This window comes from Giraffa tippelskirchi, chromosome 6 (genome assembly GCF_054371585.1).
Source record: "Giraffa tippelskirchi isolate mGirTip1 chromosome 6, T2T-mGirTip1v1.2.pri, whole genome shotgun sequence".
Lineage (NCBI taxonomy): Eukaryota > Metazoa > Chordata > Mammalia > Artiodactyla > Giraffidae > Giraffa > Giraffa tippelskirchi.
In genome coordinates, this window is record NC_137280.1 from 162,372,743 (window position 1) to 162,390,058 (window position 17,316).

Sequence of the window (17,316 nt, forward strand, 5' to 3'; positions counted from 1 at the left end):
GCCACTGTTTCCACTGTCTCCCCATCTATTTGCCATGAAGTGATGGGATCGGATGCCATGATTTTAGTTTTCTGAATGTTGAGCTATATATACTTAATAATTTGTAAATATAAGATATAAACAGAATCCTTATATTTGGGTCAATATCAAGATAAAAATGAGAAAAATTTGTTACTTTTGTTTACACAACTGCAACCTCCAAAGTGTGGCATAACTTAAATTGCTTTGCTTGTCTCAGTGGGAGATGGAGTTGATTTTTTAAATTACACAACAATCCACAATCACAGAAATATATGTGATGTGACCACCTTTCTATTATAGCCTCATGTCTACATGTGCCTTAATTTATTTAATCCATTCTCTATTACCATAGGATAGCACTTCTTGATTTTGGCCATTATAAACAGTGCTATAGTGAACATCCTTAGACATAATCCTAGGCAAAAATCACCTGATTATATCCTTATTTTAGACTAAGAAAATTACTGCATTAAAATGTACCTGTATTTTTAAAGCCTTTCATTAATAATAAATGTCATTGATTTTCATCTTCCTAGACAATTTCAAAAACTTATATTTTTGTTTTACCTCTGTTAAGACATACATTAGGGTTTTTTTTGTTTGCTTTTCCTGTTCATATGACTGGTGTATTTTTCTTTACGAAATTGAATTTATTTTGTTCAGTTTTAGAACCATGTGGGAATCACTTGAGGCCCTGGTGTTTTGACTACCCACTGAAATGTTCATGGCACTGGAATTCATTTAATGGTAAACATAGAGGGGATAAGAAAATATGAAGCCTATGTTACCCTGGAGTTTTCAAAGAAGTACCCTAATAAATTGAGAGTTACTAGTTTAGAAGACTAGATTATCATTCTTCAAATGATTATAATTTATTAAAATATCACCAATACTAAAACAATCTTGAATGGTTTTTGTCCTTGAAGTTTCAGAAGTCCCTTTGTGACTTGGTTTAAGGGACTATAAACATTACATATCATTCATTCCTTTAAGTGGCATATATTGTATATGTAACATGTGCTAGAAGCTTTGAGGAATACAAAGTAATGAAAAAAAAATGGTACCATGTATACAGAGGAAAATGCAGATAACCATACAAAGCCTATCTATTTAGTTCAATACCAATGGTAAAGCCATAAATGTTTTTAGAATTCACAGGAACTATAATCTACTGTGACCTGGACAGGTCGTAGAAGCTTCATGAAAGAATTGGAACTTGGGCAGCATATTTAAGAATGGACAGGATTAAGCTATTAGGTAAGGGTAGCAAGGAAGAGGCATAGGAAGTGATTTTGAGCATCAGGGTGAGTTGTGACATTCAAGACAGATGAATCTCCCAATATGATAAAGGATAGATTATACTATGAAAGACTGTAAGAGTAGAGGAAATATTTAGACTACCATTTATATGATACAAATGTGAGATAATAAAGATTAAAAATAAGACCATGGAACTGATAAAGAGGAAGGCATGGATGTAAGGAAAAAAAAGATAAATTTGACTAAAAATTTCTTAACAGATTGAGAAAAAGAAAGCAAAGTAAAAGAGGGTACAGGAATAACTTGCTGGAGAGACGATGGAAATGAAGATACTGTTATCACATTGTATGTATGTGGAACACAGGACTGCAGATAGAACAGCTTTTGACTTAACTGGAGGTGATAATATGAGCCTGGATTTGGAAACCAGGCACTAGAACGGAAAGGGGCAGGTCACGCCAATTCATTGTGAATCATGATAAAAGTACTGTCTGCAGCCATGACTAAGTAAACTCATCAAGAGAAAGAGGGAAAAAAGTTGTTAGACCTGAATCTTGGAGACATGCCATGGGTGGTACATGGGAAGTGAAGCTGGAAGAGAACTACTGAGTATGTAAACATACATGGCTTTTACATGGCCCGAAAGCATGCAGGAGAGATGATTCTTTTCTATCATATGTGGGTGCACAGTCAATGGCAAAAATAATTCTGTCAGAATTCTAGACTAACGGAAGTTACCTTTAATTGCTTTCACTTCTGAGACAGAGTTCTTCTGCCCTCCAGGAAGCTAACTGGTAAACTGATCTCTGGTTACCCAAATCATTTCTTCAGAACATCACTACATCTTGAATTTATCCCATCTTTCAAATTCTATAATTGTATTCTCATTTTTTCTTTTCTTTCCTCATTCTAATCAAAGAGTTGAAAAGGAAAACAATCTGATTATCAAACTGATGCTTAACAAAGACAATGTGATCATTTATATCATCTCAAAAAGGTATGGGAATCTTTCATTAAGTAGTTGGATCTCAAATCTGTGAACTCTGATAGCTCTGTCTTTGAGTTGTAAGTCTCCTCTCCAAAACCATTCCTTACCCAGGCAAACCATTGACAACAGCAGAAAGTTAACTGTCTAATATCACAAGCACTACTGTGGAGTTGTTATCCAGTAATATGTAGTTCAGTCATGTTAAACTGGATCAGTATATGGAAGGGTCCTTAATTTTTCTGGAACTAATTTGGGGGCAGGAGAAAAGAATATAAATGACAGATAAGAGAACAGCTGAGCTGAGAATAAACCATGAAAGATTAAGGAAACAATAGCATCCTAAGAGAGAGGTTACACAGCTCTGAAATGACTAGCTGTGGAGTTCTAGTTGGGCAACACAGAGGGAAAAGACTGAGTGAATTCAGCTAACTGAGAGAGCTGCATAACCAGAGTCCCCAGAGGAGGTGAAGTGCTGGTTGTTGGGTATTCTGACTGCAAGTGTGTCAGGCAAAGAGTTTGGAGTTGAAGACCAGGAAAGGCAAAGTGTTAGTCTCTCAGTCGTGTCAGACTCTGCAACCCAGTGGACTAAAGTCCACCAGGCTCCTCTGTCCATGGAATTCTGAAGGCAAAAATACTGGAGTGGGTTGCCATTTCTTTCTCCAGAAGAGCAGGAATCTTGGAATTAAAAGTCCTGTTTTGAGGTAAAGAAAGAATGAGGTCATGCTGTTGAGAAAGTTGACATAAAATGAAAAAAAAAAAAGTTGAGTTAAGGCAAGTGATGAACTGTGAGGCTAATCGTTAAATGGGCAATTTGAATACGTGGAAATTACCAAGGTTGATGGGACCACATGTGGTAAAAATAAAAACATTCTGTAGTTCATAAAGTTATTTACTAAAGAGAACATTCAGTTCAGTTCAGTCGCTCAGTCGTGTCCAACTCTTTGCGACCCCATGAATTGCAGCACGCCAGGCCTCTCTGTCCATCACCAACTCCCGGAGTCTACCCAAACCCATGTCCATCGAGTCGGTGATGCCATCCAACCATCTCATCCTCTGTCGTCCCCTTCTCCTCCCGCCCCCAATCCTACCCAGCATTAGGGTCTTTTCCAATGAGTCAACCCTTCGCATGAGGTGGCCAAAGTATTGGAGTTTCAGCTTCAAGATCAGACCTTCCAATGAACACCCAGGATTGATCTCTTTTAGGATGGATTGATTGGATCTCCTTATAGTCCAAGGGACTCTCAAGAGTCTTCTCCAACACCACAGTTCAAAAGCATCAATTCTTCGGTGCTCAGCTTTCTTCACTGTCCAACTCTCACATCCATACATGACCACTGGAAAAACCATACCCTTGACTAGACAGACTTTTGTTGGCAAAGTAATGTCTCTGATTTAAATATGCTATCTAGGTTGGCCATAACCTTCCTTCCAAGGAGTAAGTGTCTTTTAATTTCATGGCTGCAGACACAATCAGCAGTGATTCTGGAGCCCAAAAAAATAAAGTCTGACACTGTTTCCACTGTTTCCCCATCTATTTCCCATGGAGTGATGGGACCAGATGCCATGATCTTAGTTTTCTGAACATTGAGCTTTAAGCCAACTTTTTCACTCTCCACTTTCACCTTCATCAAGAGGCTCTTTAGTTCTTCTTCACTTTCTGCCATAAGGGTGGTGTCATCCGCATATCTGAGGTTATTGATATTTCTCCCAGCAATCTTGATTCCAGCTTGTGTTTCTTCCAGCCCAGCATTTCTCATGATGTACTCTGCATATAAGTTAAATAAGCAGGGTGATAATATACAGCCTTGACGTACTCCTTTTCCTATTTAGAACCAGTCTGTTGTTCCATGTCCAGTTCTAACTGTTGCTTCCTGACCTGCACACAGGTTTCTCAAGAGACAGGTAAGGTGGTCTGGTATTCCCATTTCTTTCAGAATTTTCCACAGTTTATTGTGATCCACACAGTCAAAGGCTTTGGCATAGTCAATAAAGCAGAAATAGATGTTTTTCTGGAACTCTCTTGCTTTTTCGATGATCCAGCAGATGTTGGCAATTTGATCTCTGGTTCCTCTGCCTTTTCTAAAACCAGCTTGAACATCTGGAAGTTCACGGTTCACGTATTGCTGAAGCCTGGCTTGGAGAATTTTGAGCATTACTTTACTAGCATGTGAGATGAGTGCAATTGTGCGGTAGTTTGAGCATTCTTTGGCATTGCCTTTCTTTGGGATTGGAATGAAGACTGACCTCTTCCAGTCCTGTGGCCACTGCTGAGTTTTCCAAATTTGCTGGCATATCGAGTGCAGCACTTTCACAGCATCATCTTTGAGGATTTGAAATAGCTCAACTGGAATTCCATCACTTCCACTAGCTTTGTTCGTAGTGATGCTTTCTAAGGCCCACTTGACTTCACATTCCAGGATGTCTGGCTTTAGGTGAGTGATCACACCATCGTGATTATCTGGGTCGTGAAGATCTTTTTTGTACAGTTCTCCTGTGTATTCTTGCCACCTCTTCTTAATATCTTCTGCTTCTGTTAGGTCCATACTATTTCTGTCCTTTATCGAGCCTATCTTTGCATGACATGTTCCTTTGGTATCTTTAATTTTCTTGAAGGGATCTCTAGTCTTTCCCATTGTGTTGTTTTCCTCTATTTCTTTGCACTGATCCCTGAGGAAGGCTTTCTTATCTCTCCTTGCTATTCTTTGGAACTCTGCATTCAGATGGGAATATCTTTCCTTTTCTCCTTTGCTTTTCACTTCTCTTCTCTTCCCAGCTATCTGTAAGGCCTCCTCAGACAGCCATTTTGCTTTTTTGCATTTCTTTTCCATGAGGATTTTCTTGATCCCTGCCTGTCTCCTGTACAATGTCACGAACCTCTGTCCATAGTTCATCAGGCACTCTGTCTATCAGGTCTAGTCCCTTAAATCTATTTGTCACTTCCACTGTATACTCATAAGGGATTTGATCTAGGTCATACCTGAATGGACTAGTGGTTTTCCCTACTTTCTTCAATTTAAGTCTGAATTTGGCAATCAGCAGTTCATGATCTGAGCCACAGTCTGCTCCTGGTCTTGTTTTTGCTGACTGTATAGAGCTTCTCCATCTTTGGCTGCGAAGAATATAATCAATCTGATTTCGGTGTTGACCATCTGGTGATGTCCACATGTAGAGTCTTCTCTTGTGTTGTTGGAATAGGGTGTTTGCTATTACCAGTGTGTTCTTGTGGCAAAACTCTATTAGCCTTTGCCCTGCTTCATTCTGTACTCCAAGGCCAAACTTGCCTGTTATGCCAGGTGTTTCTTGACTTCCTACTTTTGCATTCCAATCCCCTATAATGAAAAGGACATCTTTTTTGGGTGTTAGTTCTAGAAGGTCTTGTAGGTCTTCATAGAACCGTTCAACTTCAGCTTCTTCGGCGTTACTGGTCGGGGCATAGACTTGGATTACCATGATATTGAATGGTTTGCCTTGGAAACGAACAGAGATCATTGTATCGTTTAGAGAACATTAGAAATTAGGATATTCTCAAATACTATAAAAAATAAACTAAAAATGGATTGAAAAGTAAAAGTGTTAGTCACTCAGTTGTGTCTGACTCTTTGTGACCCCATGGACTGTAGCCTGCCAGGCTCCTCTGTCCATGGGATTCTCGAGGCAAGAATACTGAAGTGGGTTGCCATTTCCTTCTCCAGGGAAAAATGGATTAAAGACCTAAATGTAAAATTGAGTACTATAAAACTCCTAGGCAAAACACTCTGAAATAAATTATAGAAAGATCTTTTTGGATCTGCTTCCTAGTGTAGGACTTCCCTGGTGGCTCAGGTGGTAAAATGTCTACCTACAATGCAGGAGACCCGGGTTCAATCCCAGGGTCAGGAATATCCCCTGGAGAAGGAAATGGCAACCCACTCCAGTACTCTTGCCTGGAAAATCCCATGGATGGAGGAGCCTGGTGGGTTACAGTCCATTGGGTCCCAAAGAGTCAGACACAACTGAACGACTTCACTTTCTTTCTTTCTCCTAGAGAAATGGAAATAAAAACAAAAATAAATAAAAAGGACCTAATTAAACTTAAAAGCTTTTGCACAGCAAAGGAAACCATAAACAAAACAAACCTACAGAATGGAAAAAATATTTGCAAATGATGTGACTGACAAGGGATTAATCTTCAAAATATACAATCAGTTTATACAGCTCAATATCAAAAAAATTAAAAAAAAAGGCAGAAGATATAAATATTTCTCTAAAGAAGATATACTGATGGCCAAAAGGCACGTGAAAAGATGCTCAACACTGCTATTTATTAGAAAAATGCAAATCAAAACTACAATGAGGTATCACCTCACAGAAATCAGCAAGGCCATTGTCAAATAGTCTACAAATAATAAATGCTGGAGAGGGTGTGAAAAAAGGGGACCCTCTTACATGGTTGGTGGGAATAGAAATTGGTACAGCCATTATGGAGAATAGTATGGAGGTTCCTAAAAAAACCTAAAAGTATAGCTAAAATATCATCCTGCATTCCCACTCCAGGACATATATCAAGAGAAGAACTGTAATTTGAAAAGATACATGCACCCCAATGATCATTGCAACACTATTTACAATCGCCAGGACATGAGAGCACCTAAGTGTCCACTGACAGGTACATGGGTAAAGAAGATGTGGTGTGTACTTATACAATGGGATAGCACTCAGCCATGAAAATAATGAAATAATGCCATTTGCAGCAATATGGATGGACCTAGAGATTGTGGTACATACTTATACAATGGGATTGCACTCAGCCATGAAAATAATGAAATAATGCCATTGCAGCATCATGGATGGACCTAGAGATTGTCATACTAAATAAAGTCAGAGAAAAATAAACACCATATGATATCACTTACATGTGGAATCTAAAATAAAGGATACAAATGAACTTACTCACAAAACAGAAATAGGCTCACAGACATAGAAAACAAATTTATGGTTACCAAATGGGATGGAGGGAGGGATGGTAGGAGGGGAGAGGGATAAATTAGGAGTTTGAGATTAAAATATACCTACTACTACTATATAAAACAGATAACCAACAAGGAACTACTGTGTAGCATAAGGAGCTATACTCAGTATCTTGCAATAATCTGTAACAGAAGAGAATATTTTAAAAGAATAGGTGCATATATATATATATATATATATATATATAATGTATGTATGTACAACTGAATAGTTTTACTTTATACCTGAAACTAACACAGCATTGTAAATCACGATATTTCAACCAATTTTTTAAAAAGAGAACACCAGTGTACAAGGCAGTAAAAGTAACAATTTTAAATTCTGTTTCAAAAATTTTTTTCTTAGACATTATGTGAAAGTAAAAGTTTATATGTTCAAAGAGATTGGAAGATATTGGGTTAACACAGAAGACCACATTTCTGTTTTCAGTGTTTTTAATTAATTAGTACTATGAGACTCTAAGACAGAAAGATGTATTATGAGTATTGCTTGGCAAAAATACATTTTATTTCCCTCCTTCTCAGGATCTCTCAAGTAAAATACTGCTTTAGCTGCTATGCAGAGGTTGACTGCATCCTCTCTAAGAGAGGATAAAATTAAGACTTCAATGGGTTGGGCCACAGGGAGTCTAAAACTGAATCAAGGGGCTGCTGCTGCTGCTAAGTCGGGTCAATCGTGTCCGACTCTGTGCGACCCCATAGACGGCAGCCCACCAGGCTCCTCTGTCCCTAGGATTCTCCAGGCAAGAACATTGGAGTGGGTTGCCATTTCCTCCTCCAGTGCGTGAAAGCGAAGTTGCTCAGTCGTGTCCGACTCTTTGCGACCCCATGGGCTGCAGCCTACCAGGCTCCTCCATCTGAAAAAGGTGAGACAATCAAAGAGATCTTGTACTCCTTTGATTCTTTGGCATGATTCTTTGTCACCAAGCAAAGAAGAAAGATGTAGTGGAAGGCCTTCTTGGGAAGAAAGCCTGAAGAATACAGGGCCTGAGGTGGATTCACCTGAAAGTGTTCGAGGAGCACAATACCAGATATGGATGTGACTTGCAGTCCATCAACAAACAGTAAAGGAAAACTTAGTTATGTAAGAATCAACATGAGCAACTGAAGATGATTTCATTAGAGCTTGCTTGTTAGGAGTTTTACATAAATGAGAGAATACATTAACATTTTGTTAAAGAATTCAAAGAACTTCCAGATACGTCTATTTGTTTGGAAGTAAAAGTCTGGAATGGTACTCAGAGTAACAGGATGGCGCCATTTCTGGTCATTATCGTTATAGATGGAGATATAACTTGGGTTATAGATGATGGTAATCATCTATATATTTTGAGAAAAATATCTCTATATTTCTAATTAAGACTTTAGATGAAAAAATGCTAACTGAAATAAAAAATTTCACTGATTTTCCTACTCAATTCTGCACTTAAGAAGGAGAAAAAAAAAACAACTTGGTTTTTACTGCTCCATTTGGGTTTCCGCTGTTTGCCTCTGTAAAGTGATTCACATTTTCGTGCAAGACTTTTCCAAATGTTTCAGCGGTGTGAATTGGGGTTTATATCTGTGACTATCTCCAAGTTCCTTTATCTGTTCTAGGCAGCAGGTTTCTTATCTGACAGCCTTATAATTATGGAAGAAGCTGCATATTAATGATTCAGTGCTTACATAAACAATTGGCCTTGGAGAAATCTAATGAACCAACTTTGTAGGATTTGATTTTGCCTAATTAAATGTAAATAACATTAAATGTTGTATATGCCAGAATTTTTACAGAACATTATGAATTTTTTTATGTACATAAAGCATTATCAACTCAGTTTTTAACAGTTAGCTTTTAATTCAGCTAAACTGTATTTAAGATAATACAGTTTGACATCAAATATGCACTATGAATGTGAGGTACTAGCACACATGTGCCCACTAAGTGTTTATGTATGCAAGGTATAATACTCAATTGTTGGTTTTTAAAAAAAAAATTAATGTTCCTCCTTTGAAGTTGGCAGCTTGTACATTTTTATCTGAAGGTTTGAATCTGTATTATGCTTTGAAGGAACTAATGGCCTCCATGTGGTATTTGGCTTTCCCTTGCCTATCTCTATTACCCTGGATCAGGATGAAATTCATTCTGACATAGTTTTTTACTTAAACATATGCACCTGATCTTTTCCACTGGTCCTGTGCTAAAACGTGCCACCGTTTAGGGATATGTACAGTAATTGGCTTTTAAAACAAGAGGATAACGTCATTAGGAAAAAAGGGCAATTAAACTTATATATATTTTTTGACTGTGGATCACAACAAACTGGAAAATTCTTCAGATGGGAAAACCAGACCACCTCACATGCCTCCTGAAAAATCTGTATGCAGGTCAAGAAGCAACACTTAGAATTGGACATGGAACAACAGACTGGCTCCAAACTGGGAAAAGTGTGCAACAAGGCCGTATATCGTCACCCTGCTTATTTAACTTCTATGCAGAGTACATCATGTGAAATGCTGGGTTAGATGAAGCACAAGCTGGAATCAAGATTGTCAGGAGAAATATCAATAACTTCAGATATGCAGATGACACCACCCTTATGGCAGAAAGTGAAGAAAGATTAAAGAGCCTCTTGATGAAAGCGAAAAAGGAGAGTGAAAAAGCTGGCTTAACACTCAACATTCAAAAAACTAAGATCATGGCATCCGGTCCCATCACTTCATGGAAAATAGATGGGGAAACAATGGAAACAGTGACAGACTTTCTTTTCTTGGGATCCAAAATCACTGAAGATGGTGACTGCAGTCCTGAAATTAGAAGACACTTGTTCCTTGGAAGAAAAGCTATGATAAATCTAGACAGCATATTAAAAAGCAGAGACACTACTTTGCTGACAAAGGTCCATCTAGTCAAAGCTATGGTTTTTCCAGTAGTCATGTATGGATGTAAGAGTTGGACTATAAAGAAAGCTGAGTGCCACTGAACTAATGCTTTTGAACTGTGGTGTTGGAGAAGACTCTTGAAAGTCCTTTGGACTGCAAGGAGATCCAACCAGTCAATCCTAAAAGAAATTAGTCCTGAATACTCATTGGAAGGACTGATGCTGAAGCTAAAACTCCAATACTTTGTTCACCTGATGTGAAGAGCTGACTCACTGGAAAAAAAACCATGATACTGGGAAATGTTGAAGGCAGGAGGAGAAGGGGACAATAGAGATGAGATGATTGGATGGTATCACTGACTCAATGGAGGTGAGTTTGATAGTTTGAGCAAACTCCGGGGGTTGGTGTTAGACAGGGAAGCCTGGCATGCTGCAGTCCATGTGGTTGCAAAGAGTCAGACAGGACTGTGTGACTGAACTGAACTAAATCTTACATGTTAAAATAATAGTATCAACTTTGTGGGGACCAAAGGATAGAAAGATTATGCATTTTATGTGTGTTTGATAATTGTGAAAACAAGATAAAACAAAAAATAGTGCCTAGTTTCCAAAGTGATACTCAGTACATAAATTTTAAAAGTATTTTGCAATAGAAGATGAGGCTAACAAGCTCTCTTAGAGATCAGTAGTCTGATGTGATATTTTTGAGCAGTTGCACGCACTGATGACAGGGTTATACATAAGCAGTAGGCCATGAGGAAACAGAAACTGTTTTGTTAAAATACTGTCAAATCTGAAACTTTGCTTTTCTTAACACTGGAGTGTCTAGTCAACACAGTCATCTGGATCTTTATAGTCCTATGAAAGTGTTAGTCGCTCACTGGAGTCAACACTTTGTGACCCCATGAACTGTAGCCCACCAGGCTATTCTGTCCATGGGATTCTCCAGGCAAGAATACTGGAGTGGGTTGCCATTACCTCCTTCCAGGGACCTTCCCGACTTAGGGATGGAACCCAGGTCTCCTACACTACAGGCAGATTGTTTACCATCTGAGGCACCAGGGATGGTTCTACTTTTAAACAATGTGAATCAGTAAAAAATCTGGGCAAGTTAACTAATTACATTTTTAATTGGCCTTTGTGGACTATTCCTTCACTGAGTTAAGACAACCTATTTCTCAACCTCTAAACGTTAGAGCAACATTCACCTAACATTTTCTCTCAAAACCTAAGGGCTATAATAGGAATGTCACAGGTAAAATTCAGGCCTGGTCAACCTCCAAACTGGCCTAGGTATGTCATGCACTTTCTCTGTGATAATAGTTAAGTTAATTTTTAAGTCAATTTTCTTTTCCAAGACTCAGTTTCTCCATCTGCAAAATAGAAAGAGTAATACTTACAGCTGCATTTTTGAATAAATGGAATAGCAGATGTCAGACAACTAGCATGCAGGTCATTATTCACTCTGAATGCAAACACAACTCCTGAAGCCCACCATTCCTATCCCACTAGTGCCGTTAGACAATACTCAGGAAAGATTAGGATACCAATCTCTTTTCTAATGCCACAGAGGCAAGTAATAACTATTTGCTTATATTCTTAAAAAGTAATTATTTTTAGAATAATTTCAAAACAGAAGACACATACTGTTTATAAATGGACTAATACTTTAAAATGGCTGACCTTAACTATAGTCATTGTTATTGCTGAGTCACTAAGGTGTGCCCAACTCTTTGGGACCCCATGGCCTATAGCATGCCATAGCATGCCAGACTCCTTTGTCCTCCATTATCTCCCCGAGTTCCCTCAAAATTTTAAGTTTAGTACCCACATAATATACAATGGACATTCATTGTTTTATTTGACAATAATCTATACATATCTGCTGTTTGCTGAGTGCTTACTATCTCTGAAACGTTATTCTAGATGATGAAATACAAGCAGTGAACAAGATGATAAAGCCTTTACTTTCACGGAACTTGCCACTTTGTAGGAGAGACAACAATAAAGAAATGAATAGACAATGACTGATCTCTGATGAAATAATTCTAGTGAGAGAATAGAAATTGATTGTGTGTGGTTGTGGTATTTTAGATAGGACAATCAGAGATGAGTAATCAGTGGTATGATATTCTCCTGAGTTCTGGATTATGCAACAATTAGCCATGAGCAGATATACCAGAGAAAGTCTTCTGACAGAGAATAACAAGAATAAATGTTCTAAGGCCATAATAAATTAGATGTTTTGAGAAATAGAGAATAAGAAACGGCAATACACTCCAGTATTCTTGCCTGGAGAATCCCATGGACAGAGGAGACTGGCGGGCTACAGTCCATGGGGTTGCAAGAGTTGGACACGACTTAGTGACTAAACCACCACCACACCTCAGTGCAGCTGGAGCACACTGAACTGAGGCCTAGAATGGAAAGGAATGAGGACTATCTTAAACGGTATTGTTTTCTTAATTTAAATTTTTGACTATTCATTGCTATTATGACTATTATTGCCATTATATATTATATATGAACACAATTGAATTTATACATATGTGTTTGCTCCGTATCCCACAGTCTTGCCAAACTTACTTGGTAGGTCTGGTAGCTTTCCCCAGTTCTCACTGAATTTTCTCCTTCAATTCCCATGTCATCTAAAACTAAAGGAAGTTTTACTTTTTTTCCAATCAGTATGCCTTCTATTTTTCTTCCTGACTTTATTGTTTAAAAATCACAGTAGAGTATTGAGTAGAGTGATGAGTATGTATATTTGCCTTGCCCTTATGGGGAAAAAATTAGTCTTTCACCATTAAATATTTTGTTTGCTGTAGGTATTTCATAGATGCTCTTTATCAAGCTGAAGAAGTTCCTTTTGAATCCCATTTTACTGAGTTTTTGGGCTTCCCTGGTGGTTCAGCTGGTAAAGAATCACTCCAGTATTCTGGCCTGGAGAATTCCATGGACTGTATAGTCCTTGGGGTCGCAAAGGGTCAGACACAACTGAGGAACTTTCTCTTTCTTTCAGTTTACTGAGCTTTTATCATAAATGAGGGTTTCCCTGGTGACTCAGATGGTAAAGAATCCACATGCAATACTGGAGACATGGGTTTGATCCCTGGGTTGGGGAGATCCCCTGGAGAAGGGAATGGCAACCGACTCCAATATTCTTGCCTGGAGAATTCCATGGCTAAAGGAGCCTGGCGGGCTACAGTCCATGTGGTCAGAGAGTCAGACAGGACTGAATGACTAACACTTTATCATAGATGAGTATTAGATTTTGTCAAATACTTTTTCTTCATTTATTGAGATAATCACTTTTTTCTTTTTTGTTTGTTAATATAGTTAATTGTATTGTTTGATTTTTTAATGGTAAATTAGCCCTATATTGTTGAGATAAACCCCAATTGATCTTACTGTATTGCTTTTTCTATACAGTGCAGATATATATTGAAATTATGTTTAGAATTTACATCTATGTTTGTGAAAAATCTAATTTGTACTAAACTCATCCATTTTCATCTCAGATATTGCAGCTTTCCTATGTAGAAGTTTGATTTAGGTGTTTTATTTGGCTGCTAGTTATTTTATAATTTTTAAGTCTCTTTTTAACTTTTTTCTAATGTATAGAGTACAATAATAACAGCTGTTTTAATTCCTTTCTGCTCATCCTAATGTCTATTTTTATTGGTCGATTTCTCATTATGCATCTTGTCTTCCTGCTTTTTTGCATGTCTGGTAATCTTTGATTGGATGCTAGACACTATTATTTTACCTGATTGGATGCTGCAAATTTGGTACTTCTGGAAGCATTTTTGAGTTTTTCTTTGGGTCAGAATTAAGTGACTTGGAAGCTTTCTGATCCTTTTTGGTTTCTTATGATGATTTTTTTATGATAGTTATGGATAGTACTTGTGCGTGTGTGCTAAGTCACTTCAGTCATAACCAACTTTTTGTGACCCTGTGGACCATAAACGGCCAGGTTCCTCTGTCTATGGGATTCTCCAGGAAAGAATAATAGAGTGGGTTACTGTGCCTTCCTCCAGGGGATCTTCCCAACCCAGGGACTAAACTCTCATCTCTTACGTCTCCTGCATTGGCAGACAGTTTCCTTACCACTAGGGCTACCTGGGAAGCCCTATGGACTGTACATAATCTAGAGCTAATTATTTCCCACTACTGTGACAAGGCCTCCTTGAGTACTCTACCCAGATTCCCATGAATTGTCAGTTTTTCCTATATAGCTGGTGATAACAGGCGTTAATCTAGACGCTGTGTGAGCCTTGGCACTGTTCCCTTTAATCCTGCTGGACGGTTCTCTGGCCTTGTGTGGTTTTTTCATATGCAGACTCTGAGCACTGCCCTACTGAGTTTTCTCCTTAGATCCCTAGGGCTTCTTCCTCAGGTGGATCTCTCTTCTCTTGCGCTCCGCTGGGGGTGCTGGGTTTCCTAGTGTATTCTCTCCATGTATCACAGCCTGGAATCTCTCTTAAGGCAGTAAAACAAGGCAGTAATAGAGATTACCTAATTGATTTTCCATTTCTCAGGAATCACTATACTTTGTTGCTTGATTTCCATTGTCTTGAAAACTTCTTAATATTTTTATCTATTTTTGGTTATTTGGGTCTGGAGGGTAAACCTGGCCTCTCGCTTCTTATCTTGGCCAAAGGTGGAAGCTGTTTTTGTTTTGTCAGTGGAATAGAAACAAAGTCATCAGCTGAGAATGAGAAGGGGTGGGGAGTTTAAGTTTTAACAAGAGAAGTAAAGGCATGAAATAGTTCTCTTAGAGAATAGTCAAGCAAATTTACTCCTGAAAATGTGTTAAGATTCCTAGGCATTATAGTCAGTCTACAATAAAGAAGGCAAGGATATACAATAGAGAAAAGTTTCTTTAATAAAGTCTCTAAGACTTGATGGTATCAGGACATTTAGGTCTTTAATACATTTTGAGTTTATTTTTGTGTATGGTGACATCATACCTGATACCATCAACTCTTAGAGATAACATAGGCAGAACATTCTTTGACATAAATCTCAACAATATATTTTTGGATGTACCTCCTAGAGGAATGAAAATAAATATAATCAAATGGGACCTAATTAAACTGAAAAGTTTTTGCACAGCAAACAGCAAAGGAAACAAAATGAAAAGACAACCCACAGAATGGGAGAAAATATTGAAAATGAAATGGTAGAAAATACTTGAAAATGAAATGACCAACAAAGAATAAATCTCCAAAATGTAAAAACAGCTCACAAATAACAACAAAAAATCTAATAAAAAATTAAAAGTAGATGAAATATCTAAATAGATATTTCTTCAAAGATACATAGATAGCCAAAAAGCATGTGGAAAGATGCTCAACATTACTAATTATTAGAGAAATGTAAATTAAAACTACAATGAGGTATCACTCCACATTGGTCAGAAAGGCCCTCATCTAAAAATCTACTAACAGTAAATGATTGAGAGGGTGTGAAGAAAAGGGAACTCTCTTGCATTGTTGGTGGGAATGTAAATTGTTACTCACAGTATGGAGGTTCCTTAAAAGACTAAAAACAGAACTACCATATGAACCAGCAAAGGCTTCTCAGGTGGCTAAGTGGTAAAGAATTCTCCTGCAAAGCAGGAGATGTGGGTTCCATCCCTGGGTCAGGAAGATCCTTTAGAGAAGGAAATGGAAACCCAATACAGTATTCTTGCCTCGGAAACCCCATGGACAGGGGAGTCTGGTGGTGGGCTACAGTTCATGGGGTCACAGAGTTGGTCACAACTTAGCACCTAAACAACAAAATGAAACAATAATCCCACTCCTGGACTTATGTCTGGAGAAAACTATAATTTGAAAAGATACATGCATTCCAATGTTCATTGCACCACTATCAACAACATCCAAGACATGGAAGCAACATAAATGTACCTCGATAGAAGATAGATAAAGAAGATGTGGTACATATACACAATGGAATATTACTCAGCCACAAAAAAAGAATGAAATAATGTCATTTCCAGCAACATGGATGGACCTAGAAATTATCATATTAAGTGAAGTAAGTCAGACAAAGACATATCATATGATATCTCTTATATGTAGAATCTAAAAAAAAAAAATGATACAAATGCACTTATTTACAAAACAGAAATGGACTTCAAAAACAAACATATGGTTACCAAATGGGAAACATGGCGGGGAAGGACAAATAAGGATTTAGGAATTAACAAACACACATCACTATATATAAAATATATAATCAACAAGGACCTACTATAGCACAGGGAAATCTACTCATTATTTTGTAATAACCTATATGGGAAGACAGGGGCTTCTCAGTTGGTGCACATGGCAAAGAACCCACCTGCCAATTCAGGAGATCTAAGAGATGCAGTTTCGATCCCTGGGTTGGGAAGATCCCCTGTAGGAGGGCATGGCAACCCACTCTGGTCTTCTTGCTTGGAGAATCCCATGGACAGGGGAAACTGGCAGACTGGTATATAGATGTATGTATGTATGCATGTGTGTGTGTGTGTATATATATATATGTGTGTGTGTGTGTATATATATATATGTGTGTGTGTGTGTGTATATATATGTGTGTGTGCGTGTATATATATATGTGTGTGTGTGTGTGTGTGTATATGACTGAACCACTTAGCTGTACACATGAAACAAACACAACATTGTAAATCAACTGTCCAATATAAAATAAAAATTAAATTAAAAAAAAGATTGCTAGGCATTATATGAAAAGGTAAGTATCTTCAAACTAAGGAGTACTATGAAGAGGGTTAAAATAAGCCTGTGTAAATTAAAACTTCTTTAATCTCTCATGTTAAACTTGTCATTATCTTTCATCTGAAGCTTAGTGTTAGGCCTTGCATGTCCAATTCTACTTCAATGTAAATGAAGGAAGATTTAACTACTTCAATTAATTGAAAAGGAAATGATTTCTGGTGGCAATATTTAAAGAAAAAAATGTAGCGTAGGCTGATAGTTTTCAAAAATATTTCATTATAAAAATATAGTATTAGAATGTAAAGGAAATCTCAAATATATAATTGGATACCTTTAAACAATTGCTCAGTTGATTGAGGAAAACTGATGAGCATTGTTTTCTATACAGTTTATTTGCCTTTCTGCAATGCAGGTCAAATTCCATAAGGAACATGTTAGTCTAACTGTTGCACATG

At 37.6% G+C, this 17,316-nt stretch overlaps 1 long non-coding RNA gene across 1 annotated transcript; it reads left to right on the forward strand.

Moving 5' to 3' along the window:
• Nucleotides 1-1,276: 1,276 nt before the first annotated feature.
• On the forward strand, nucleotides 1,277-6,581 carry LOC145509585 (uncharacterized). The gene is made up of 3 exons (XR_014056214.1): nucleotides 1,277-1,325; nucleotides 4,100-4,171; nucleotides 6,294-6,581. It is a non-coding gene; the product is annotated as an uncharacterized LOC145509585 (long non-coding RNA).
• The last annotated feature ends 10,735 nt before the right edge of the window (nucleotides 6,582-17,316 follow it).